The sequence below is a fragment of the Chamaea fasciata genome, unplaced genomic scaffold (genome assembly GCF_029207755.1).
Source record: "Chamaea fasciata isolate MVZ Bird 193981 ecotype frontalis unplaced genomic scaffold, bChaFas1.0.hap1 SCAF_350, whole genome shotgun sequence".
In the NCBI taxonomy this organism is placed as follows: domain Eukaryota; kingdom Metazoa; phylum Chordata; class Aves; order Passeriformes; family Sylviidae; genus Chamaea; species Chamaea fasciata.
Window position 1 is genome coordinate 36,373 of NW_027094435.1, and position 25,137 is coordinate 61,509.

Consider the following 25,137-nt stretch of genomic DNA (forward strand, 5'->3'; position numbering starts at 1 on the left):
CGTCGTGCCGAGCCGCCATCTTGGAAGTGACATCACATGATCTCTGCCCTTCTTTGCTGCCGTCTTGGTTGTGGGTGAAGCCATTTACGGTCGTCCCACCATCTTTTTTATGGCATACCTAAGGCCCCCCCGGCGCCTTAAAGAGGCACCTGACTAATTCGACTGCCTGAACACAGCCACAGCACTGCCGAGCCCACATCCTGCGTCCGCACACCTGGAAATGCTGTGTAAAGTTGTGCCCAGGCGGCGCCGTGGTCGGGGTCGCGCACAGGCAGTTGCCTGCCATGCACCCGGGGTTTCTGCATTTTTCCCGCCTATTTTCCCGCAAACTTTGGACGGTCGGGCGGCAGCACTGTCCCCAAGCTCACAGCCCGGGGCTGCCACGGACCTCGGGGACGGGCGACAGCTGCAGTGCCCCTCCCTATCCACAGGACGGCAGCACTGCCGCACAGCTCGGCCCGGGGATGTCGGGGGGGGGGTCGCTGCAGTACCACTCTCTGTCCACACGGTGACAGCCCTGCCGCACAGTTCGGCCGGGGACACGCATAGGGGACAGGCAGAGAACAGAGGCAAAAAAGCACGTGGCCAAAAATCCTCTCAAATAAATGCCCAAAAAGACCCTCAACCACAACTTCAAACATCCTGCCTCTAACAAAATTCAACCCAAAAAAGCCTTTAGTTTAAGCTTTGTTCCACAAAAAATAAAATTTTTGTATTTATTTTTTTTATATTTTATCATTACCATTTAACTTTTATATTCATATCTACACCTACTATATATATTATAATATATCTCACATGCAATATTGTAATTAGTTATATAATGGATATTTTTTGTATTTTCTATTTCTATTTTTTGTTCCTTATATTTTTCTATTTTTGTATTTATTTTTTAAATTTGTGTTTATTTGTTTATATTTTAAATGATATGAATTCATTTACCTAACACATCAGAACCACCATTATTTATAATAAATGAGCCTGGTTTTCTAAAGGGGTAAAGATTTGATTTTTATTTAAATAATATTGGCATACTTTCTCTTTCTGTGCTCTTTCTTGGGGAGGGTGGTTGTAGGGGCTTTTGTTTCAGATTTTTTTTTCTCTTTGTTTTGTTCTGGATTTCTTTATTAGTAAACAAGGAGGTGCAGAGAGTTACAAAAGATAATGTCAACTTTGTTTTATTGCTACCTCTGAAATACACCTTGACACCAAGTTACGGCTCGTAATACTGTGCATGGGTAGAATTAGCCGTGTTAGGGGGTTGAAAGGAAAAAAATGGCACCATGGTGGTGAATAGTGTGAAATAGCTTCTGATTTACCAACATGCATCTGGTAGATTTCCTTGGAAATGTGCTCTAAGACGTACAAAAATTCTAATCAGGATGGAAATTTGGAAAAAATAAATATTCCCTTACTAGAAGCAGAGAGAAAAAACATCAAATAAAAGGAAGGAATAATCTCTAAATCCCAGCTTGCCTGGAAAACAAGCTCAGGAATTTCTAACACTGAAAACTTTTGGAACAGTCATCAAGTTGGTGGAAGTTCATGGAACAATGGTTTAAAATCTGCCTCCTCTGCTCTGAGTTTAAAGGGAAGTGGGAATTGAACAGGTCTAGTTACTCCTATCCAAAAATTATCTGTGTTTTGTGGGAGTAACAACCCAAAGAAACTCCAGTCTTACTTGTATTTGATATCTGAAACTCTGAGCAGAGTTGGGAAGTTTCAGTGGAACAAAAGAGCCACAATTCCTGCAATAAAAAAATTTGACTCAACAAAAGCCAGAAATTTTATTTACAAATCCATGGAAGAGGAGGAGGATGATACCATGAACACACTCCAGCTGAAAGCAAGGATTTATTGGAAAAGGCAGGAAATCAAACTGAGAGTCTCTGGTTATGGTCAGGCAATTATCCAGGAGTCAGAGAGACCAGTGGGAACCTTGGACTGGGATAAGGCCTTCCAATGGCTTCACTTCCTACTGGCTCTCTCCTTCTTGCCAACAACCTGGAAAAGGAAAAACAGCAGGAATAAAGTTACAAACATAGGCAGGCCATCCTTGGTTCAGGCAAACTGAAGTGCAGCTCCCAGGGAGCAAGTCCATGCTGTGCCTCGGGGAGCTCCGGGAATCTGGGATTGCCTGTGGGATTAAAGGGCTGGAAAAGCACACCCACCTGCCAGGTTTAGTGCTGAGACAGAGCAAGGCCTGGGCTCAGGGGCAGCAGTTAGAGCTGGGACTGCAGGAGAACACCCCAAACCCGGGTTAAATATCTGGCATGACACACAGCACGCTCCAGGAGAAACTCAGGTGGGAGAAGCCCCTGGATCATCCATGTTCTTCGCCCTTGGCAGCTTTGCCAGGGCCTCCCTCAGAATTCTGACCTCACCGTGCAGCTCCTACAAAATAGGAGAACTTACGGAAATCATCCAGCAATCCATCGACTTACACTTATTAAGAACCAAAGCTGCAGCAAAATGTGCTCAAACTCTACTGCAAACCAGCAGGTCTGAAGAGACGCAGAAATTTCTTCCAGAGGGGGCATGTTGGTGTTACTGCTTTAATCTCCTGACACTAGAGCATATTTGTACAAAAAATTCATTGAAGCAACTAAATTTAAATGAGATTCTTTTACAGTAAAGCTGGCCAAAAAGGAGTCTCAAAATTAACATATAAGCCACCGAGTTATTTTTTAAAAAAAGGGTGTCTTTGGTGTGTATAATTTTCCAGCGCCTCATGTGTTCAGTCCTTGCCATTTATGTTTACAAAGTTGATGCTTAAGACCTTGTAGAAAGCTCAAAAAAATATCCAGGACAATCCAGGTGTTTTCACAAGTACCCTCACTATGGAGCAGTGCCAGCCCCAAGTGTTTGCTCCCTCAGCCCAGCCCGGAGCAGGGTCGAGCTGCTGCCCAGGACGGTTGCCAAGGGACCCACTTGTTTGAAGCTGTAAATGCAAGGGGCCTGCACTGGAGTGCCAATAAATTTGACATAAGCGACTCTCATCTTTAACGGTGACTGATATTCTCAGGGAATCCACATCACCTTAGATGGGGCATTCCGCCATGGATTTCATCCCTCTGCATCTGAAACAAAGCTAGGACAAAAGTCAAAGGGCTGCAGGATAACTGGACAGCTCCAGACACCTGGTGGCAATCTAGGAATACCCTCTACAGCCCTACTACACCCCACATCACAAATTTCAAGTCCCCAGGACTTGTACTATTACCCATACACCCAGACTGAGCAGCAAGGCAGAGCAGCTCCAGGCCAAACACACACCAACACCCGTGAGACAGGACAGGACAAACAAGGGGACACAACAGGGACACAAATCCTCTGGCAAGAAGAATGACCCTGAAGGAGCAGTGAACTAAGAACGAGATGACCGAGGTAAGACTGAAGGCGAGCTGACCAGGCTCAGAGAACCCTGCAGGAAGAAGATGCCAACGGGATGACTTATCCCAGAAGACGCAGAGACAGATGCCCAAGAATCCTACGGTCAGAATCCTCTACCTATCTTGGCATTCTTACAAGACCTAATCCACCGGAACGGATAAGGGCGGTGCACAGCTGGTGATACAGCTCAGAACAAGACTTGAAGAGGCATCAGCCTGCATGCTTGCGAAGAGAGACGGATTCCAACACGTGTGTCCGAGAACACGAAACAAAGACGCCTGGCCGAGGAAGGCAGAGACCAGATATGCTTAAACGGATGCCAGGATTTTTAATAGGCCCCTCGAAGGGCTAAGGGGCAAGACATGAAGCACAAGACACCCAAAAGACACAGAGTGCACAACAGACAAGTGACACAACACACACCAGGACTGCTCTGCCCTGCACACCTCAGCACTTTGATCCAAAATGAGACTTTCTCTTCATGTAGCCTAAGGGGTCACATCTGGGACATCCCTGTCTCTAAACCTGACTCAAAAAATCCCTCCCACTGACCCCTGCCCTGGCACCCCGCTTTCATCCCCTCTGTGGGGCTCCAAGCCCTCCACTTCTCTCTCAGATGTCCAGGGAGGCAAATCCACGCCAGGTGCCAAAGAAGGCTGCCTCTCCCTCAGGGAAATTCCTGCTGTTGCCGGGCGGTTGTCTCCTAAGTCAGCTACAATCAAGAAAACCAAATATCAAAGCATAATCTTAGCAGCACGTCAGCCAAAAACCAGCAATTCTGCTACTCACCATCTCCTAAGAAGGCCCGGGTCCTCGGGCAGCACGCCTCAGCTGCGTCCAGAGGCTGACACTCACAGTGCCAAAGCCTTAGAGGCATTACTGGCACTGAGCCCACCCACCACAGCCTCCATTAGGGGTGTGAGCATCCCCGGTTGGGGCAGGACAGGAACGCACGGTGGACATCCCCAGTGAACCTCAACCCTGTGGACTCTGCCCCACCATGGGAACTTCCTGTCTGGCCCTAGCTTAGGGGTACTGCCTGCACCTCTCAGGACTTCTGGCATTGCCTTGCCATTAGGATTGCTGCCTGCACCTCTCTCAGGGAAACAGTGTTGGCAGCAGTGCTGTGAGGGCTGGTATACCTGTACTCTGACTTGTATCCTAGGCTGTACCCCTGATTTTCACTGTGTGTTCTCTAGTTCTTGACTCCTTTACCTCTCAAGCCCTGCCTCAGCCTCTGTATGTGTCACTATAAGCTCCCCCCTTCTGAACCCTACTTCTTTAGAGCCCTACACCTTCAAGGCGGGGACGCTCTACACCGTTAGTGTCCCAAGAGCTGTCCTGCAAGCAGGGCAGGTACATCCACAGTTGTTCCCTGCCTACCCTAAAAAACGTGGCCCTGAGACAGGGCAGAGGCTGACAGAGCCAAACTCTTTGCACAGGCAAAGGCACGAAGCCTTACCAACCGCCGCCCCGAGAGGGAAATCAGGAGCACTTCCACCGGCTGCGGAGAGACGGGGAATCCCAGGGTGGGTGGGGCGGGAAAACCCCCGTTATCCCCAGCCCTGCTGGATCCTGCTCCCCACTATCGCTTCCTGCCTGGCCGTGTCTGCACATGTCAGAGCGTCTGGTACGTTCCCGCACTAGGGCTGCTGCCTGCACCTGCTCTCAGGGAAAGTGTGCTGGTAGCAGCGCTGTGAGGGCCAGTATACCTGTACTCTGACTTGTATCCTAGCCTGTACCCCTGATTTTCACTGTGTGCTCTCTAGCCCTCGAGTCCTTTACCTCTCAAGCCCTCCTTCAGCCTCTGTGTGTCACTGTAAACCCCCCCCTGCTGAACCCTACTACCGTACACCTCGCAATCAGCATTGCCCTATAACAGGATGCTCCTGGGAAAGGGATCCCAGGGTGTGCTGGGCCAGGAATCCCCCGCTGCACCCTAACCCTTTGGACTCTAAAAGGAGACCAACAATGTCAAACTCCCTAGAACATGGAGATGGGTCAGAACTGCCCTGCCAAGGCTCTGGTGCTGCTGAGGAGAAACCCTCACCCTTTAATCCTGAGGGGACCATCCCACTAGGGCCCTCTCCTGTAAGGTAACTTTAAATCACCACCCAAGACTGAAAAGGTTTTCTCCCTTCTCCCGACCGCCAGCCCCAACACTTAGCTTTTGGAACACCAGCAGGCGAAATGCATCCTCGACAGAAACGAACATCTCAGCACCGTGGACGTCCAGAGGTTCTCTGCGTCCACCTCAGGGCCGCTGTACCCAAACTTTGGCTCCACACCTCCTCACACTACCTAGGATCACAAAACAGAAAATGCGACTATCCCCCTCCAGAAGAGTAATCCCCGGGGCTCCTCAGCACCGCTGTCGTGGCTCCCCCTCAGATCTTCATCCCGCTCCAGAGGCTGCCGGGAGCGTACCCAGCAAAAGGAAAAGGTACGTGCTGAGCACGGCGCACACCTGTGGGTCACTCTGCCTAAAGGCCGACTCACCAGCTCCCTCTGTTCCTTGGCACGCCTAGGACAGCAGCAGCACCCTCAAAGCAAAAAATCACGCCGAGTTGCTGTGAAACAGCACCTCCCAGCTCTGACTGAAGCACGCCACAAATATACCTTAATGCTGCACCCATCTGGCCTCTGGCATCCGGGGCCAGCACATCTGGTAGGGGGACACCCGAAAATCAAAAAAAAAAAAAGAACAGTGAATGCTTAGAGTTGCACCAGCAAATAAGACTTGAGCAATAGTAACTACTACTGCCTACCCATCACTGCTCACCTTGCCCGCTGATATCCGGCCGTACCTCCTAAAAAAAACGACAAAGAACAGCGCTGTAACATAGCCACCATTTACACCTCCACTGCAAACACAAACAGTGACTGACCTTCTCGGGGGAGCCCCCTCACCCAGGATGGGGCATTCCGCCATGGATTTCATCCCTCTGCATCTGAAACAAAGCTGGGACAGAAGTCAAAGGGCTGCAGGATAACTGGACAGCTCCAGACACCTGGTGGCAATCTAGGAATACCCTCTACAGCCCTACTACACCCTACATCACAAATTTCAAGTCCCCAGGACTTGTACTATTACCCATACACCCAGACTGAGCAGCAAGGCAGAGCAGCTCCGGGCCAAACACACACCAACACCCGTGAGACAGGACAGGACAAACAAGGGGACACAACAGGGACACAAATCCTCTGGCAAGAAGAATAACCCTGAAGGAGCAGCGAACTAAGAACGAGATGACCGAGGTAAGACTGAAGGCGAGCTGACCAGGCTCAGAGAACCCTGCAGGAAGAAGATGCCAACGGGATGACTTATCCCAGAAGACGCAGAGACAGATGCCCAAGAATCCTACGGTCAGAATCCTCTACCTATCTTGGCATTCTTACAAGACCTAATCCACCGGAACGGATAAGGGCGGTGCACAGCTGGTGATACAGCTCAGAACAAGACTTGAAGAGGCATCAGCCTGCATGCTTGCGAAGAGAGACGGATTCTACTATGTGTCGAAGCATAAGGTTTAATGGCATCAGCACCTCACCAAGGAATAGGATCTGTTAAGAACAATGCCTAGCATTTCCAAGAGGTTGTTCAAAGGCCTAAGTCAAAAGACACACCATACGAGACACCCAAAAGACACAGAGTGCACAACAGACAAGTGACACAATACACACCAAGACTGCTCTGCCCTGCACACCTCAGCACTTTGATCCAAAATGAGACTTTCTCTTCACGTAGCCTAAGGGGTCACATCCGGGACATCCCTGTCTCTAAACCTGTCTCAAAACCCCTCCCAGTGACTCCTGCCCTGGCACCCTGCTTTCATTCCCTCTGTGTCTCTGAGCTTTCCAATTATCTCTGGGATGTTCAGAGATGAGAATCCATACCGTGTGCTAAAGAAGGCTGCCTCTGCCTCTGGGAATTCTTTGCTGTCACCCAGCTGCTGTCTATCTAGTCAGGTACCATACAGAAAACCAAACATCAATGCATGATCTCAGCAGATCTATGTGCCGGTCAGTGGGAGGGTCTCAGTATACTACCTGTGGACCACCTAATTCACACAAACAGTAATGGATGCTTAGATTTACACCAGAAACACCACTACCCTGACCACACAAATACAGGAGTTTTAGAAAAGAAAAAACAAACAAAAATCCACCAAACAAAAGCCAACTATTATTTCTCCTAATCCAGCTACCAAATACAATAAAAATAACTCCTATGTCTAGTCTCCTGAAAAAACCTCCAAAGTAAATACCCAGGACCCCCCCACCCTAAAACTAAAAGATCCATTCAACTATAAACAGTATCTCCCAAATTATCCATAACTATAGAACACATACTATAGCCAAACAAGCTAAATACACAAATCCCTATAACACAAAAAAACAATAATCTGATTTTAAATATTATTATACTCCAAGAAATGAACTACTGCCCCTTACCTCAAACCCACCAAAAAAACACTACACACCATGATAAAAGCCACCCCTAAATAAATAAAACCGCCCCCATACCTCACACTACAACCAATTACACCACTGTAAACCTCAGGAAACAAATCCTTGGAAAACATAATACCCCACCAAAATAAAAACCTCCAACAACACAACTCAGTTCAAAAACAACCTAACCCACATGTAAACTAAGAAGCCTAATGTAAAGTAAATAGATCACATTCCTCATCATACACTATTGCCAAGCAAAATAAAGCTACACAATAAGTTATTAAAGGCCGCTTTAAAACCATTAAACAGAAAAAAATTTGGAAAAAAAAAAAAAAGCTGCCTCTAACAATACACCTAAACTTCAACCAGCCAGGGTGGCCCTACCCAATCTGAATCCCTGCACACAATGATCAAAACCCCAATAGCACATATCAGAAGCTTATCAAAAAAGCTACTTAATTGTATGCTGTTGGGGGTTAGGTTTGTTCCTTCTTTCTCTAAAGAATTTTTTCCCCACAAGTTACCAAGGAGATCAAGTGTTGGATACTTGAGAGTACTTAACTGAAACAAAGAGGTGGACAAAAGGTGGAAGGGGGAGATAACGCAGGTAAAAGACAAAGCTTGAGGCAGCGGCGTGCTTTTCTGCTTCCGGCGTTCGGGGAGACGCGTGTCTGCCGCTCCTGGAGGAGCTCAGCTGCCGAAAAGCACGCGGAGGGGAGAACGGCTGTTGCTGGCTGGAGGAGTTTGACTGTGGCCAAAGGGATCCAGTCCTGGGAAATCTACTATCACCGGTTTGGCCTGAATCCGGAGTTTTCCCAGCCACCCGCGGGGAGCTGGTCCAGGCCCTGCCTCTCCTTCGGCTTTCTTCGGCGCTGCTCCTCTTGCTGCAGCGTGACCCTGCACCCCCTGCCCTGCCGGGACATCCTGCCCCTGCCTGCCGGGACACCCTGCCATCCCAGCTACCTGCCGGGACTTTTCCACAGTTCCATCTTGGTGCTCTGAGGATCCTGCAGGGACACCGAAACCAAACTGCCCTGGGTTTTGTGAAACAAAGCCCTCAAGGTTCTTGGTACTGTTGTCGTTTGTCATTAATGCTGTAGTTGTTTGGTGGGGGGGGGAGTTTTTTTTTGTGTTTGTTTGCTTTGTATTACATACTAGTAAAGAACTGCTATTCCTATTTCCCAAATCTTTGCCAAAGAGCCTCTGATTGTAATTTTACCTAGCAGATACCTGTCTTCCTAAACCAAGACATATGTCAAATACAAACCCACCCATAAAGTTATCTTCACTCAAAAACCAAATTACATGTAATAAATAATGCCAAAAAAATCAAACAAAAGACTATATATCATCAAAGAAAGCAACAGTGAAAAAACACACGTATAAGTACCCCTATTTATAAAATCCCAGGTGGAGAGAAATCCCTCTTACTTTAAACACAAACAAAAACAGAAGAGGAGTTTCATTATTCATTTTGAACTCTTTTTGCCTTCGTAAGCCCTTTTTCTTCTGGGAGCACTTAAAAGAGATTAGCAAAACAAAGCTGAAAAAGAGAAAAATCCCCCCTACAACTCCACACTGGCTTACCTGCTGCTGCTGTCTGCCACAAAGAAACACTCCACATCCATGTACTCCTGCAGGCACTATAAGAGGCTTTCCCACCACTGCAGCAACCCCACATAGAAACTCAACATGAGTTCCTCAACCTCTACAGCTCAATGGAAAAGTGAACCGAGGCTCCTCTGTTAAACCGCCCCTGGCAGGAACCGCCCCATCATCATTGTAACATCTCACACCTGCAGCTGGTCTGCTCCCTCATTATCCTGACAGGTCACACCTGTGGCTGCTCTGTTCTCCCCTCACCGTTTACAGCTCATACCTGGGGCTAGTCTGTCCCCTCAATCATTCTGTGACAGCTCTCACCTTGCGGCTGCTGCCACTCCGAGTGTGAGGGCAGGGGCAGAGCGGACTTGCTGCTTATTCCCCAGAGAGTTCAATGTCTGCACCTGACACGCTGGGGCAGCGGGCTTTCCTTGCTATGGGTAAGGGTCCCTCTTCTGCAGGTGCCCAAGGCTGAAACTGGGATTCCACCTCCAAAAGTCCATATGCCTGAGATCCACAATTCCTTAGGAAATCCCCCAGAAGTCATTACCCTCCATTTAGAATTTTGCCTTGGAATCATTGTTAACTTGTCTTTCTGTGGAAGTGTTTCAAACATTCATTGAGAGTTCAGAAGCCTGGTTGGCTTTTTTATGACTTAGCTGACAATCCCAGGCTAAATCCAAACACCCAGAATTACGAGGAACTACGGAGACCATTTATAAATACTCCCCTTCCTTGCAACTTTATCCCTTATCGCAGATCCCTGGGGCAGATTTACTTTCTTCCCAACAGCACCATTCTGGCAGAGATCCTACTTCTCAGACACAAACCGAACGCAAACCTGCCACGGGGGGGATGGGGCGGGCCGGGGCTGGGCTGGTGTCAGAGCCGGGGCGGAGCCTGGGCTTGCAGCGGGGGAGCGGGGCTGGGGCCGGGGGTGAACGGGGCCGGGGGGGATCAGGGCCGGGGGATCTGGCAGAACCCCGGGCCCTCAGAGCAGGGCCGGGGCCGGGGCCGGGGTGGAGGGGCCAGGGAGGATCGAGGGAGAGGGCGGAGCCACGGGCCCTCAGAGCGGGGCCGGGGCAGAGTCTGGGGCAGAGCACAGGGCGGGGCCAAGGCGGGGCCGGGGCAGGGACGAGGGAGTAGGACCGGGGGCGATTGAGGCCGGGGCCGGTACGGGGGTAGAGCCCAGGCCGGTGCCAAGGGTTATCGGGGGATCGGGGCCGGGGGGCTGGTGCCGGTTCTGAGGGCGGGGCGGAGCCCCCGGGCCCTCAGCGCAGGCTGGGCAGGGCCGGGGCCGGGTGGGTTCCCAGGGCCCGCTGTCCAATCAGCGCTTCCGATGCCTCAGAGAGCCCACGAATCGCGAGCCGGGTGGGGGTCAAAAGGGCCCCGGAAGGGGCTGTGGGGATCTGTGGTTCGGTGTGGAATGCTGAGGTCTGTCTGTGTGGGTATGGAGTTTCTCCAGGCTGTTTTAGTGCGGTGAGAATTTGTTCATTTGTTTCTGTATAAGCTGTGCTGTGTGGGATTGTGTTTATTATGTAGTGGGTGATGGTAGGTAGGGCTGAGGGGCTGTTGTTCTGTGTGTTTGTCAGAGTTTCTCTCTGAATTCCAAGATATTCTGTTATGTGTGGTTAGGAGGCAGACGTTGTTTTAATTTAGCTTGTTTTTGGCCTTTTTTGGTGCTAAATTAGGGATTTTTTTGTGCATTCTGTCTCAGTGTTTTCTCTTGCTTGAGCTTTCCTATGGTTGAGGTAGAGGGAATGTGGGGAGTTTTGTGCTGTGCTATAGAATTTTCTTGGTAAGTTCTCCTATAAATCAAAGCTATGCTAAGCCTTGATGTGTTTGCAGGTGTTGGGGGGGGGGGGGGGGGGAGGACGTGTACTCTTGGGGTGTGTTGTTTAGGGAAGGTACCAAAGTTTTCCTGTCTTTTTTTTCCCCCTTTAATCTCCCGTGACATGTGGGCCTGGCTGGTGTCTGGTAGTGAAGGTTTTAATTAGCCTTTCACTAGGAAGAACATGGTAGGAAGAAACAACCTTGTGAGGTTTGCTTTCTTGGCTGGTTTATGGAGTGACTTCAATTATAGAATTTCTGTGGAAAGTGCTATCATGTTTCAAAGGGCTACTTATTGGAAGCAGAGACAGCTTTTGAGTAGTGTGAGTTATTTCTGCTAGTTTAAGTTTTTTGTTCCATAATATTTAGGTTGCCTCAGCCCTGGGCAGGGCAGTGGTGCCTGAGGGGCAGGGAAGCAGGGGCAGAAGAGTTGGAAAAGGTGTGTGAGACCTCCCTTAGGTGTCCCCAGTCTGGGAAGGGGCTGAATGATAAATGGCACTCAGGGCAGCTGGGGTTTGTTTGGGTTGCTTTGTTTGCTTTTGGTTTGGGGGTATGTTTTGGGGACTTTTATCGTGGGGGTAGAGAGTGTTTAACTTGTTTTGTCTGGAGGAGCTTTTTTCCTTGTCTTAGCTTTGTCATGAAGCATGAAGGTTTTGTACTGGAAACTTTGTGTACTAGGTCCAGTGTTTGGGGCTTTTGTCTGGCTTGGGAATACTTCCTGTTGTAAATGGCTATTTGAGTTCTCAGGAGATATGCTTAAAGGCATGCAAGAGTTTCCTTGTCTATGGAATTTTCTTATGGTTATTCTTTCTGTTTGGTTTTATTTACAGAGCAAGATTCATTTTTGTGTTTATGCTCTGTAGCTCAGCATGTACAGAAGGTGTATTGACCCTTCAAACCAAGCACTGCAAGTGCACGGTGGTTAATTGGATTAATTGTTGTCTGAGGAATAATGGATGAAGTCTATTCCAGTTTCTTTTGCCACCCTGTGGGAATGTGGTGTTCCTGTGTGCATGGGGTTTTAGGCGCGCTTGGGGAGAGGTAGAATCAGCACTTGGATTACTCCGGTTACTTGATGGGAAATGTGTGTTTGGAGCAGCCCCGTGAATAAACTGGTCTGGATACATGATGGGAAATGTTTTGTCCTTCAGTATACCCAGGAGCTCAGTGGATCCTCCCACACCGAGCAGTGCCAGTGCCCGGCAGTGAACTGGAGCAGTTGTTGCCTGAATGGGTTGAACCTGTTGGTGCTCTTGGTACACCGTGAGGATTTGATGTTCCTGTGCACCTGGGGGGGACCTTGGCCGTGCTTGGGGAGATGTAAAATAAGCGCTGGGGCTGCTCTGGACCCGTGATGGGAAATGTGTGTTTGGGGCAGCCCCCCGTGGATAAAGTGCTGTTGTGTTGCAGATCTGCAGCAGTGCTGGGTTTGGCAGCGGGACTGAAGGGTTTGTGAGAGCAGAGCGGGGAATGGACCCATCAGCTCCAGCAGGGGGAGGAGTGTCTGCTTCTGCTTTTAACCTGTGCGAAGCTGAAAGCCTGTGGCTGTAAAATTAGCAGCAATACTGGTGCCTTCTTTTATCGCTCAAGGTCACTGGCCAGCATGGAACAAGAAGCAACCCAGGACTTGTTGGTGCCCTGGCAGAGAGAGAAGCAGCAAATGGTGCTGAGAGAATTTCTGGGAGTGCATGTGGGGTCCTGGTTTTCTTGATAGCTTGAGAAAGGATCTGAATGGAAAAATATCTATCTTCTTATGGGAGAATCTGATGTGGAACATTGGACCAGGATGACTTGCTGTGACTTCTTGAAAGCTGGAAAGAAGGCGATGTTAATCTTTTTGGCTAGAGGCAAAGTGTCTGCAAAGCCTTGGAAGAAGCCTATGCCAGGTAAGTGAGGACACGAACAGGAAAACACCTGGAGGCTGTGCTGTGATTTCACGGAGGGTTATGGATTCCTGTCTCAAATGTCCATGTGTCAGTAGGGCTGGATCCAAGTGCCCCGGTGGAGAGGCAGGGTTGTCCTGCGTTCCAGCTTTTTAGTGGCTGGAGTTTTGCCCAAGGAAGAGCAGCATCCTGATTTTGCTGCCATGTTGAGCCAGCACAGAGCTGTTGGGTGCCTCCGTCCAGGAGCAGCAGGAGCCTGGATTTCTGTCCCTGGGATTGCCTTGCTGTCCAAGACGGGGGCTGAAGGTGAGGGGCAAGGCAGGCCTGGGAGCTCTGGGAGTCAGGAGTGCCAGGCCTTTCATCTCCTGGTGCTGCTCAGGTGTTCACCAGAGGGTTTTTTGACGGCCTTTGGCTTTCTGGATGGAAGCAAAAGGGTCCTTTCCCCTCCCTGCCTTCTGTCATTCCCAGGTCAGCCCCTGCTCTTTTCTGGCAGGCTAAATAGCCTCAGGAGTGGGCCGAGGAAGTGCTGCCTGATCTGTGAGGTTCCACAGGAGATGGGAGCAGGCTTTGCGCAGAGGTTCAAGCAGCTTGGGACTTCCTGAAGGCCTGAGGCCTGAAGCAGAGTCTTGAGGCAAAGCTGACCTCTGGGTGAGCCTTCAACTCAGATGTTGTGTTTGTATCCTGTCGGTAGTGCGGTAGCCAGGATCGTTAGTGTTCTGGGCTAGGTCCGTGCTCATTAGTGAAACATGGCTTGACCTTTCTGTGTTCAGAGGCCGGACAGGGCCCTGAGATGAGTCCTGTGGCCTTGTTGGGAGGAGCGGGGCCAAAGGCAGCTCCTGCATTGCTCCTGAAGCCCTGGCCAGGCTTTGGGGCGACGCAGGAGGAGGCTGAGCCCAGCTGTTCCCACCGTGGGAGTTGTGTGCGCCTGTTTATTGCAGCATTTGCCCGACCTGGGCCCTGTCCCGGCACAGCCGGAGCCTCTTGGCCTGCGGGCGGACGCACCCGCGGGAATTGCCAGTTCTGGGGGGGCTCTCCAGGGCTGGGTTGTGACAGGGGATTCCCAGCTGCTGGGGGTAAGGCTCAGGGTCCCTGGTGCTGGATCTCAGTCCCTGTAGGTCACCTTGGGTAGCAGTGCTGGGGAGCATTGCTGAGCTTCTCCTTGGGAGGTTCTTGGCTGCTCTGAGCTGTCTCCAAAGACCCTGAGCTCCTGAGGTTGGTGTCTGTGTCTTTGGTGCTGACCCTGCCCCCTGGCCAAGCTACTTTGGAGGGTTTGAAGGGTCTAGGGCTGAGTGCCCTTTGGGCAGTTTGCTGCCAGCCTGGTGTGCTCCTGGAAGTGCCGCTGACCTGCCAGGACTGAGGAGCTGCTGGCTGGGTGCTGGTTCTGTTCTGCAGTGGGAGCAGGTAGCCCCTTGGAGGGCTTATAGAGAAACCTGGAGATGGGCTGGGGGAGCCTGAACTGGGTTCTTCTCCCTTGCTGACCCTTGATAATAGGGCATTAGGGAGTTGCACGATTCTAACTCATGCTTGCTTGGGCAAATGAACAGAGCTCGGGAAGGTCCTTGAATGTGTGGGGTTTTTGTTGTAGTCCTGGTTTAGAAGCACCTTCTGTTGTAAAGGAAACAAATGGTGCTTGCTGCCCCTGGGAGACCTTAGTTCCTTTCCTTCAAAATGTTTGTAGTGCTCTGTAGCTGATGTGCTGCTATAAACGTGTGTAAGGTTCTTGTCTTTGTAATGTATTTCATCATATTCCACGTTGGATTGAATCTCCACATTCTAAGAGAGACTCCAATCTTCCCTGGCAAATACCTGTCTATCAAAACCAAGACAGTCTCCTAGCCCGGAAGCAAGAAACTGCTTTAGGTGGATCTCAGTGCTCTCGGAGGTTCTTTCTGTAGCTTTGCTTGGACCAGGAGCCCCGCGCGGTTTTTGGGCTCTCCACAAGCAGGGAAGCTACCGCAGCATGGCAACTGCATCTCCTCGTCCAGGAAGCAAGAATTCGCTTTTTCGGCAGATCCTGTGCTCTCTGAGGCTGTTTCTTGTAGCTTTGCTTGGAACAGCAGCCCCGTGTGCTTTCTGGGCTCTGCGCAACCAGAGAAGCTACTGCAGCATTGCAAGAGGGTCTCCTAGCCTGGGAAGCGAGAAATTGCTTTAGGGGAAAAAAATCGAATATCTCAGGTAGAATTGGTTAATCAGTGTTTATTATCTTGGTGCCAAAAAATTCATAATCAAAAGAGCAATTCTTATTTTATGAGCAATATGTTTCTAATACTAATAAGACTTGGCACATTAGATTTTTTTTGAAAGATATAACGATATTTTGTATTGAAAAATTGCAGACTGTTTATAGGCCTGTTATTTAGCTCCTCAAAGTCATGCTAGTGAATATGGTTTTTTTAAGAACTATTAATCTCTCCCAAACTATTTCAGAATTTATTTCAGGGAAGTAGTTGATGATTTTTTTTTTTTGCTTCATCTTTGTTACAAGTATTTTGAGTTTAGGTTTTTGATAAAATCACGGTATGGATTATACAGATACAAGAGTGAGCAAGAAATTGAAAATACAAAGTAGTGTGGTTTGTTTTTTAATTTCTTGTCCTGTTCTACTTCCTCATGTATTTCACAGCACAAAGAGGAATAGAGCAGAGTGAGAACTTTGCCAGAAGGTATGCTTTTTTTCCAGGGAGATTGGAATGGTTCATCTTCTATTTAGTGACAGATAAAAAATTACTTTAGCTACTTTGCAGATTGTTCTTCTTCTCAAAGTAAATGCTATACCATTTCAGACTATAATTAAAAAGGATGTAAAATAATTTCATAAAACCCCATTTTTAATTGTAAAACTTTTTAAATTTTGGCTGTCTGGAAGTATTTTTTTAGAACATGCAACAATTTTAGTCTTATTTTAAAGAGATATGTAAGACACCTTGTATTTATATACTGATATACATATAAGAATATTACATAGTTGAATTCTAGATATTTTTACTCCTGATAATTGCATATACTACTCCAGCTGGAAACATGCAGTAGGTATTGTATCATTGGGTTTTATTGGTCCAACTGTATTTTAGAGCTTTTTCACTTTAGAGTAGGAAACAGGACTAGAAAAAGATTACTTGTCATTGAAGGAGAACATCATCTATTCTAAATCCTGAATGTACAGAAGCTGCAACTCTAAATGGCACGTGTTTTTAGTGCAACAATAAAACAAAGAATTGTATGTGAAGCATGAGTCTGATGTTCTTGTGAATCCCTTGAGATGAGAATACCTATGCACAGACAGATAAATTTAGATGGAATACACACCAAATTCCATGAATTCTGTTAATTGTGATAGAATTTATTCTATTTGAAACCACTTACTGGAATCAAACTGCAAATCTGATTTATTACACTAAGATTCAAGACGTGAGAATTCCTTGCATAATTGAGTGAAAAATGTGACGGGTGGGGTGGAAAACTAAATCCAGCTCTTGCAACTTCTGTTGGACTAAATCTGCAGAGGAATAGTTGTAAACTTCCATTCATTATTCCTTTCTTGCTTGTCCACTTCATTGCAGAAACTCTCAGCTTGTAACAAAGGATTTATGTAACCATTGAAGCTGAAATGTGCTGATATTTGTTTGGTTCCAATTAGATAAATGGTGTCCTTAAAATTAAGTGCCTGGGTAAGGTGTGGCTGTTGAAGTTGTATCACTGTGCAAAGAGCTAAATAACCGTGCTTCTCCATGAGGGAAAATGGTAAAGCAGCATACTTTCTGCCCTCTGTACAGAAAATAAAGAACGAAAATCTATCTGGTTGTTCTTCGGCTTGAGATCTCAATTTTGGCGTGGTGTTCTTCCAAGCTGTGCTGGGTCAAAGCTCACATTCAGGTCTGAAGTGCTGAGTAATAGATCTGCCCATGTGAAAAACTTTGGTATGTGTCCCATCTATCCTAACTTGGTTTTTATCTAAGTTATTAATTTTACCTTAATAGGTTTTTTTCCCCTAGAGTTTCTTCTTTTCAGTAGAAAACATTGACTAGTGTGTGCAAATACAGGTCAAATCTGTAGAAGTGTATCTAATTCTTCTTTTTTGTAGTCAATACAATGGCCGACTTAGCATGTTAACAGTGTGTCATCTGGCCTGAAGATGGTTATTGAGCAAAAGATAAACATTTAAAGTTGTTTGTGCTAAATTTTACTTGCTGTATTCCTAGCAGACAACTGAACCCTGATATAGGAGAGTAAGTTCCATCCTAATGACTTTGAGTAAATTTGTGATGATTAATTGATGCATTTCTTTGTCAGTGTTTTCCAGTCCCAAGTGAGGATATGCTTGAAGTAGTGTTAAATTGTATTGCTATAGCGGCTGAGGAAAGCAATTTGCAAAGAACAATAAATGCCAAAGATAGAAAAGAAGTGCTCTGGCTATCAGCAAAACAAACCAATAACCTAACAAAGTGTTCATTTAACACCTTTCCAGACGGCAAGAATTTTCCACAAAAGCACATTGTTTGCCATCACTATCGCAAACATAGGCATTTTCTCCTCTAGTGAAGGCAGGCATCAAATTATTCCTATACTGATATGAAGATCTAAACCTTGTTCCTACATACTCCTAGCAAGAATATTTCTCCGTGCATGTAGGTAGATTGAAATCAAAACGTGATAGAAAAGGAATTGTATATCATGATTTGTCACAAAATTGAAAATGAATTGTTGAAAGGAACTTGATCCTCTAGTGCATTGTGCAATCACTCTGCAAAGTAGTTGATTTAATATGCTAATTTTCTACTTTTCCATCTTCGTATTGGATCCTCTGCATGAAAGTGAACCCCAAATTTTTGTACAACAGGGATTCTGTTTCAATGCTTCTAAAATGAAATAAAAAAGTTTTTGAAGCGACTGCAACATTTGATGAAGCATGATGTAACTCAATTATAGTAGCAAGTGAATTTGAACAACTTTTTATGTGGAACGGCACAGGTATATCTAAATATTTAGGTACTGGATTTCAGCGGTATTTGAGGAGGTTTTAAATTTTATTTCAATCTATTTCTTAAAAAAGATAAAAATCTAAAAGCTAGAAGAAAATACCCAAGGAAAGTCATTATTCAGTGACAATTCTATAATTTTGTCTTTGTAGCTACCGAATTCTTTCCTTTTTAATGTGTCTTTTAAAGAACAAAATATTCCTTGAAGTTTGAAATTCAGTACGAACTGTACTGAATTTTTTGGTCAAGTCTTTGCTTTGACAGTTGTCCCACACAAGTTGTGATCATCATTCCATGATGTGATGCTGTGTTGTGCATTTGATGTTGTCTGTTGGGTAATAATTGACTTTTTTTTCCCCCCTATCATAGTAGTAACCTTTTTTGGTATTCAATGGCAAAAATGGCCCCTGGAAGCTTTCTGGTGCACATGCAAGAGCAAAGTCTCAGGGAAAGCATTGCTCAGAGCATTGCATTCTGTGATTTGCAGTCTCAGAACGTGCACTGACTTGAACATACCTCTGCATCACATGGGGAAGTGCCATAACTCTGGAGGGAAGAAATGGAAGCTTAATGTCAAATGAAAAAAATGTGTTAAAGCTTTTAAGAGCAAAGTTAAAGACAAAGATGAAGGAAGGAATGTGTTCAGAATAAATGAATTCATTTTTAATTATAGCACTTTGCTTTATATCAGCTGAGATTATAAGGTGAAGTAATGATAGAAAGAAAGAGTGCCTTCATAGCCTTCAATGGATGCCTGTAATGCAAAGAATTCTGCTCTTACATCCATTCCACTTTTAGACATTTTGCCCCTTATGCTGATTTCTTTCATTCTGATCAGCCAAATACAGACATCTGTCCCTCAGTACCTCTAGCCAGGGAGCTGATCTTAACTGCACTCTCTGTTTCCATTGAGTTCAGCATGTTCTGATTTTTCTCCCGTTTTCCTGCTGTCATTCTCCCTCTTTCTGTTTTGATAATAAAGCCAGTTTAAGGCAGCCTCTGTCAACGGTATCCAATTGTGATACCCAGGAAAATTCAGTTCTTTTCTAGTCTAGGCAGTGAAAATGCAGTTCTGCTCTCTGCATCCTTGTTAAATTAACCTTTGCTGTGAGGATTCTGACTAATCAATAACAGTGAAGTTACGGGCAGTGCAAAAGAATCAGAAAACTATTTTCTGAATTTTGGTAGGAGAGAAATTTCCACCCCCCCTTGGAATCTAACCATTCAAAACATCCCCCAGATTTTAGGACAGAAGGAATTTTCTTCTAATGAGGGGAAAAAAATTGAAGATTTGGGGAGGAAAAGCCATGAATATAATGAGAAGGAAAAAAAAAGTGGAGAGATTTTAGGTCCCAACAAACCATGAACATGTTGCAGTCACTGTGGCAGTGCAGGAGTTCTGCTAATTTCTAATAGTGAAGAAGTTAGCCAACAGAGATTGCATCTGGTTAGAGATTTCAAGACTAAACAAGTGCCAGGTGTCATGGGCCCTTACTGTCAAATCCATTTTAGCCTTCAAACTCAAGAGCTTAGTCATGGTGTGTATTTTCTTTGATCCAGATACTGTCAAAAAATGAGAAAATACAATTTTGTTGCTAGTGTTTAGTGTTTTTCAGCAAATGTTTTCTATGTAAATGTGCACGTTTATTACCTGAATGTATTTTAATTTGATTCATTATTTATAAATTAGCTCACGTATCATTGGCCTGCAGAAATTGTTGTAGATCTGTATCAAGACGTTAGTAGAGGTGAGCTAGTGGCAAAGTGTTCTGGGTGACACATCCATACCTTTGAATGGAGGAAAAACCAAAGGAGGCATTTTATTCTCCCATCCAGTATTTTGTGCTTTCAGTTGTAACTTGTGCAAGACAAGGCTCTGCAGTCCAGCAGCTGCACTAATCAGATTCAGCTGAAAATTAATTAGTGTCCTAGGAATACTGTCTCTTTTATTCTAGAAATTGGAAAAGAGAGTGAAGTTCTTGAGAGAAGGTGTTTCTGGAAATGACAGTGGAAGTCTGTATAAATACATCTAATATTCTAGGTTTTGTACTTGCACCTCTTTCTATATGTTTCTAACAGTTAATCAGGACAGACATAATCTGGAAGATAAATAGGAAAGTGAATTCCTGTCTTTTTGCACCTATCCTGGTGTAAGACAGTTGTGTGACAATGGGGTTATTTCTTACAGGAGGCCTAGGCCTACAGCCTACCTATTGTGTCTAGCAATGTTAGCAATGCTCTGTTATGTTTATATTATGTCTAGGAATTAGTTAACTTTCTAAAAGGCAATGCTACTGAACTTTGAACTGGACTTGAGGGCTTTTCTGTCAACCAATAGAGTCTCTTCTTTGCTTAAGGCACTTAAGGCATATTTTGACTTTGTCTACAGCTAAAGCCAATCAAGAGCCTGAGTTTAAGAGCAGGGAAGGGCTGTGCACTTTCCTTAGGATTTAGCTGCTTTCTCTTGTCTCTTTCTCAATTTGTCCTAAGCTGGGGCAGCCGAAACTTTTGGCAAGGGGAAGATGCAGTAAAAGGCTTTAGGCTGTGCCTTTATGTTGTATCTGTGTACAGGAAGATGGAAAAGGTAATGGTTAGAGTGAATTAGCTGCTGTTTTGAGCTACTGTAGCTGGGCTTTCAGAAGCCTGCTTCTGGTTAAATGTTTGCAAGGCTAGTCCTGGAGATTCTTTCTGGATGAAGGCTGCTGTGGACTCTTCATTTGGGAGTAAGTCAAATCTTTGAAACCAAAACTAAAAACTCCTATAAAACAGGTATTTCTATTGACAGGCAAGTTTTTAATCCTTGTTTCTTTTTGTTGTTATTGCTGTTTGTTTGGTTTTCTTTAGTCAGTTCTTCAAATCTTGGAATTCTCAGGTGCATAAACTCAGGATTATTGTTTTAAGATCTGTCCCCATTTAGAAGCAGTGCCTTTTTTAGGTGTGGTCAACTTGTGCATCTTGCTTGGTCTAGTTTTCAACGGGTAATAATTTACTCTTTCTCCATTTTTCTTTCCTACTTACCCAGGCACTGCATGATGCTTCAAATGAGTTTGGTATTTCTACTGGTGGCTTCTTTAGAATTGACTGTGAGTTTTTTGTCTGAGGTTTTTAGAATGACCCTAGGAGCTCTAACAGCAGCTTCCTTCCTTGCAAAGAAGACTCATTTCACAGCAGTAATCTCTGAATATCTTGTTGGGGAGACCTTACTTTCCTTGGTACTAGGTAAGGGGTAGGAAAAACTCTTCTCCTCTGCAGCAATCCACAGTTTTTGATGACTTCCAACTGACTCAATTAGCTCAGAACTGGAATTTCTTCCAAAAGTGAATTGAACAACAGGGCTGTTAATTTATGGTACTGCCGCTTTGCCTAATAGTGACTTGCCTAAAAAAGTCTCCCATAGTAGTTTAATCCTGTTTAGTGAAAAACAGACAGTTTTTTGCCGTGTTCTTATTACCTTCTTTGGGTGGTTTGGAGTCTTAGAAGCTTATCGAGCATCTCCCTTAAATTTTCCCTCTTAAATCTAATAAAAAAACCCAAAACCCAAATAATTGCTCTCCAGCTGTTGACTTGACACTGCAGGAATGTTTTGGGATTGGATCACAGTGGAGACTTCAGGACATACATTATGAAATCAAACACTGCATTTTTCTGTGTAGGTTCTTTTCTCCTTTATATCGCAACCAGAGAAGCTCCTGCAGCAGCGCAAGTGCATCTCCTAGCCCGGGAAGCGAGAAATCTCTTTTTCGTCAGATCTAGTGCTCTTGCCGGCTCTTTCTTGTGGCTTGGCGCGGCAGCCGCGTGTGCTGTCTGTGCTCTGCAGAAGCAGAGAAGCTACCACAGCAGCACAAGTGTGTCTCCTAGCCCGGGAAATGAGAAATCACTTTGGAAGAAAGCAATCCTCTGCTTCCGTGTTTCTGGGTGCTGACTGGTGGGGCGAGCCGTGTGATGTCGCATGAGGGCGTGCGGTGTTCGCTGGCGGGAAGGGCGTCATGGAGAGGGGCGCTCCTCTACTCCTCTAGTGCGGTGCTTCCCTCATGAAGGAGAAAGGGCCGTGGGTGTCCTCACAGGCGACTCGAACTGAACGTGCCCGTCAGGTTCTGGGCGTGCAGGTTGCGTTTGTTGCAGAACCCCCCACAGTCTGAGCTTTTGAACTCTAGGAAAAATGGGCGGGTTTAATAGGCTTATGAGTATTAACTTCTTTGTCCAGGGGTTGCCTAAAGCTGGTTCCTGTGCTGCTGAAGTCTCAGTTAAATGGTCAAATCACTGTGCAAAGATTTTGAAAACAATATGAAGAGTATCAGGAAGAGTGAGGTAATGGTCCAAAAATGGAGAAAGTATGTCTGAGAGCATATCTGTGACAGTGACCAGGTTGAAGTTTGGGTTTGTTCTTATTTTTAGTTTTGGCTTAAAAAATTAAGGGGAACTGAATGCATTGTGTACTTGCTTTTACTATGTATTGATAGAAGATGGAAATACAGGTTAAAAATGGAACTGTACTTTAGGAAGGCTGAAAACTTTGACCTAAATTGGACTCTAAATTTGAGATAAATTTGTAATGAAGTTGAATAACGTAATATTTATAGTAGAGATGCAGTAAATGGTTTCCAGGTAAATGTGGATATTATTTAGGGAAATGGTAAAATATTTATATGCAAGTTGTTTGGATTGAAATTGGAAATAAATGGTTTATGAAGTAGATCAGATCTTTGGAGGAAATGTAGATGATTCTCTTAGCTAAATCAGAGAGGGTTGGCAGCAGAATGAAATGGATGGGATTTTGGTTGAATTTTTATCACTGGTAGCAATGGTAGCCTGTGTCGTGGTACTGCTAATAGGGGTAATCATATTCCTGGGTTCTGCATCTGTTTCCCAGGAGACAGCAGTGGTGGGAATGTTTGGGTGCCAGGCTGTTGCTGTGGTCATAATGGGCTGCTGTCCATGGAGTGTTGGGGGCGCCAGGCGGTTGCTGTGGCCCCAGTGGGCTCCTGGTGTGTTTGGGGTCAGTGTGCAGTGCTGGGCACGGCCCTGGGCAGAGCAGCCTCGTGCCTGAGGGCAGGGGGAGGCCTCAGGAGGCTCTGGAGGATCAGCTGCGCCAGGGAAGCCCTTCTGCCACCAGGAAAGCCCTTCTGTCACCAGGCCTGTGATGGTGGGTGAGTTACTCGTACCCTGTGACCCAACCAGAATGCAAAACTTTTAACTTGCAGTCAGGCCTTAAAACAAGGTTTTTTTTCTTTCTAGATGTTGCTGAAACATTGTACAAATGCAGTAAGCCATGTCTGTGTTAGAATATCCTCCTTTCCTCATTGTTTGACCCACGTTATTTTTAGTGCAATAGCATTGTATCTGTCAAAAAGAGTGTTCTAGAAATAAGTTGCTGTCATGGTGCAATGCAGTTTCTAAATGACATAGCAGGTATTTGAGACATGTTCTGGTACTAATGACAGCTTTTTTCCTGAAATGATTTCTTTAGGGTTCTTGTAGGTAGAAATAAGTGTTCTTTCAGCTTTAATGAAATGTTCTCGGAAGATGGTGTTGGGCCTAGACAGGCTTGACTTGTGTCATGAGGTCATTCAGGGCTCGGATGCACTGCAAGTGATTGCATTTGTCATTTTCCTCTTAATTTCTGAGCCACAGAACAGACTCATTTAAAGAGTTTTAAGCAACAATTGTTTAAGAGACTTACAGATTTATTTTGCATTATGGCTGTGATTGTGTGCAATGATCTGGTTCTGTTCCTTAACCCCCAGGGGAAATGTGAATCATTCTGGGCTGAATCCATAATTTGTAATTAACTTTCAGTTGTGAGAAAGATAACATTTACGCTAGAGATGCAGTAAATGGTTTTCCAGGTAGTTGTGGACCTTACAATGAAAGTGCAAGTTACTTATCTGCAAGATATTTGGATTCCAGATAGGAGCAAGTCTTAGTAACGTGCAGTAGAAAGGTCATGGTAATGGATATTTATTTTCTAGCCCAAAGCTCGCATCATCTCTTGTGAGCCTGGCAGCCAGACTGTGTTGTGTAGGTTATCAGGCTTCTGAAGTGATATCCCATTTGATAACTGCAGGGAGGAACTCTGATTTATTATCAGTGTAGTTTCTCAGTGTCTTCATTACAAGAATCTGTGTCTCTGGTTCTGTTTTTGCAGTTGTTCTGATCATAGCAAGAAACTAGTCATAAGTTGTGCCTCCTTTAGCTCTGAGCTGTCACAAATCTTAATTCTAGCCATGTGGAATTGTTGTGGCAATTGTCTCTAGTTACTATTGTTCAGCTAAAGTTACTGGCATTTGGCTTTTTTGCTGCCTTAACCTGCTTTTCTTCTAGCAATGCTTTGCAATTAAATAATGATTCTTTTCTCCCCTTCCCTGTACACTCTGCCCTCTGCATAAATACTGAGTTGGAAAAAATGTGTCATATTTTACTGTGACTTTGCATGGTACAGGTGACTCTCTTAAAAGACTTGCTTCTCTGTAGTGCAGCAGGTAATGTTTTGTACTGCATATGTAAGGTGAAAGGGTTCAAAATTTTCTTTTGGCCAACTTTGTGGATGATTTCTGCCAGTAAATCGTGCGGAGAAGGATTTTGTTGTGTATGCAAGTTCCAAGCTTTATTGTCCTGAAAAAAATGGTGATTCTACCTGTATTAGAGTTCAGGCTGGCTTAGTCCATGATTTCTTAAAATATTCACATCAGTCCTGTATTTTTACTGTATTAGAAATGAGTGTCTGTGTAGTGGGCTGAAAACATTTGTTTAACTTTACTTTAGAATCCCTCAGATCTTTGGTGTGGTTCCTTGAAGTTTGATCATGTTTTTTGTAACAGCAATTTTGTAACCTGGTGTAATTACCAACAGAAAAGCTGGCAGAGTTAAGCTTGGTTTTAGTCTACTTGTTGGTAGAGGGGACTCGATTTCCTCCATCTTCCAGTATGCTTTGTATCTACCATAAAAAACAGGGCGCTGTAGGTCAGGGTGAACAGGACTCCTGAAATAGCAGCAAA

General features: G+C 45.5%; 2 long non-coding RNA genes across 4 annotated transcripts in view; one reads left to right on the forward strand and one right to left on the reverse strand.

Moving 5' to 3' along the window:
* Positions 1 to 1,381: 1,381 nt before the first annotated feature.
* On the reverse strand, positions 1,382 to 9,583 carry LOC136305293 (uncharacterized). Its single transcript, XR_010725227.1, has 3 exons — positions 9,439 to 9,583; positions 2,172 to 2,394; positions 1,382 to 2,004 (listed from the first exon to the last, which is right to left on the reverse strand). It is a non-coding gene; the product is annotated as an uncharacterized lncRNA (long non-coding RNA).
* Positions 9,584 to 10,645: 1,062 nt separating this feature from the next.
* LOC136305292 (uncharacterized) overlaps positions 10,646 to 25,137 on the forward strand; it is a 31,977-nt gene continuing 17,485 nt past the window's right edge. Inside the window, exon 1 of one of the 3 annotated variants that reach the window (XR_010725225.1) lies at positions 10,646 to 10,932. This is a non-coding gene — a long non-coding RNA (uncharacterized lncRNA). The remainder of the gene's footprint in view (positions 10,933 to 25,137) is intronic. The other 2 variants (XR_010725226.1, XR_010725224.1) reach the window with 2 other exon arrangements.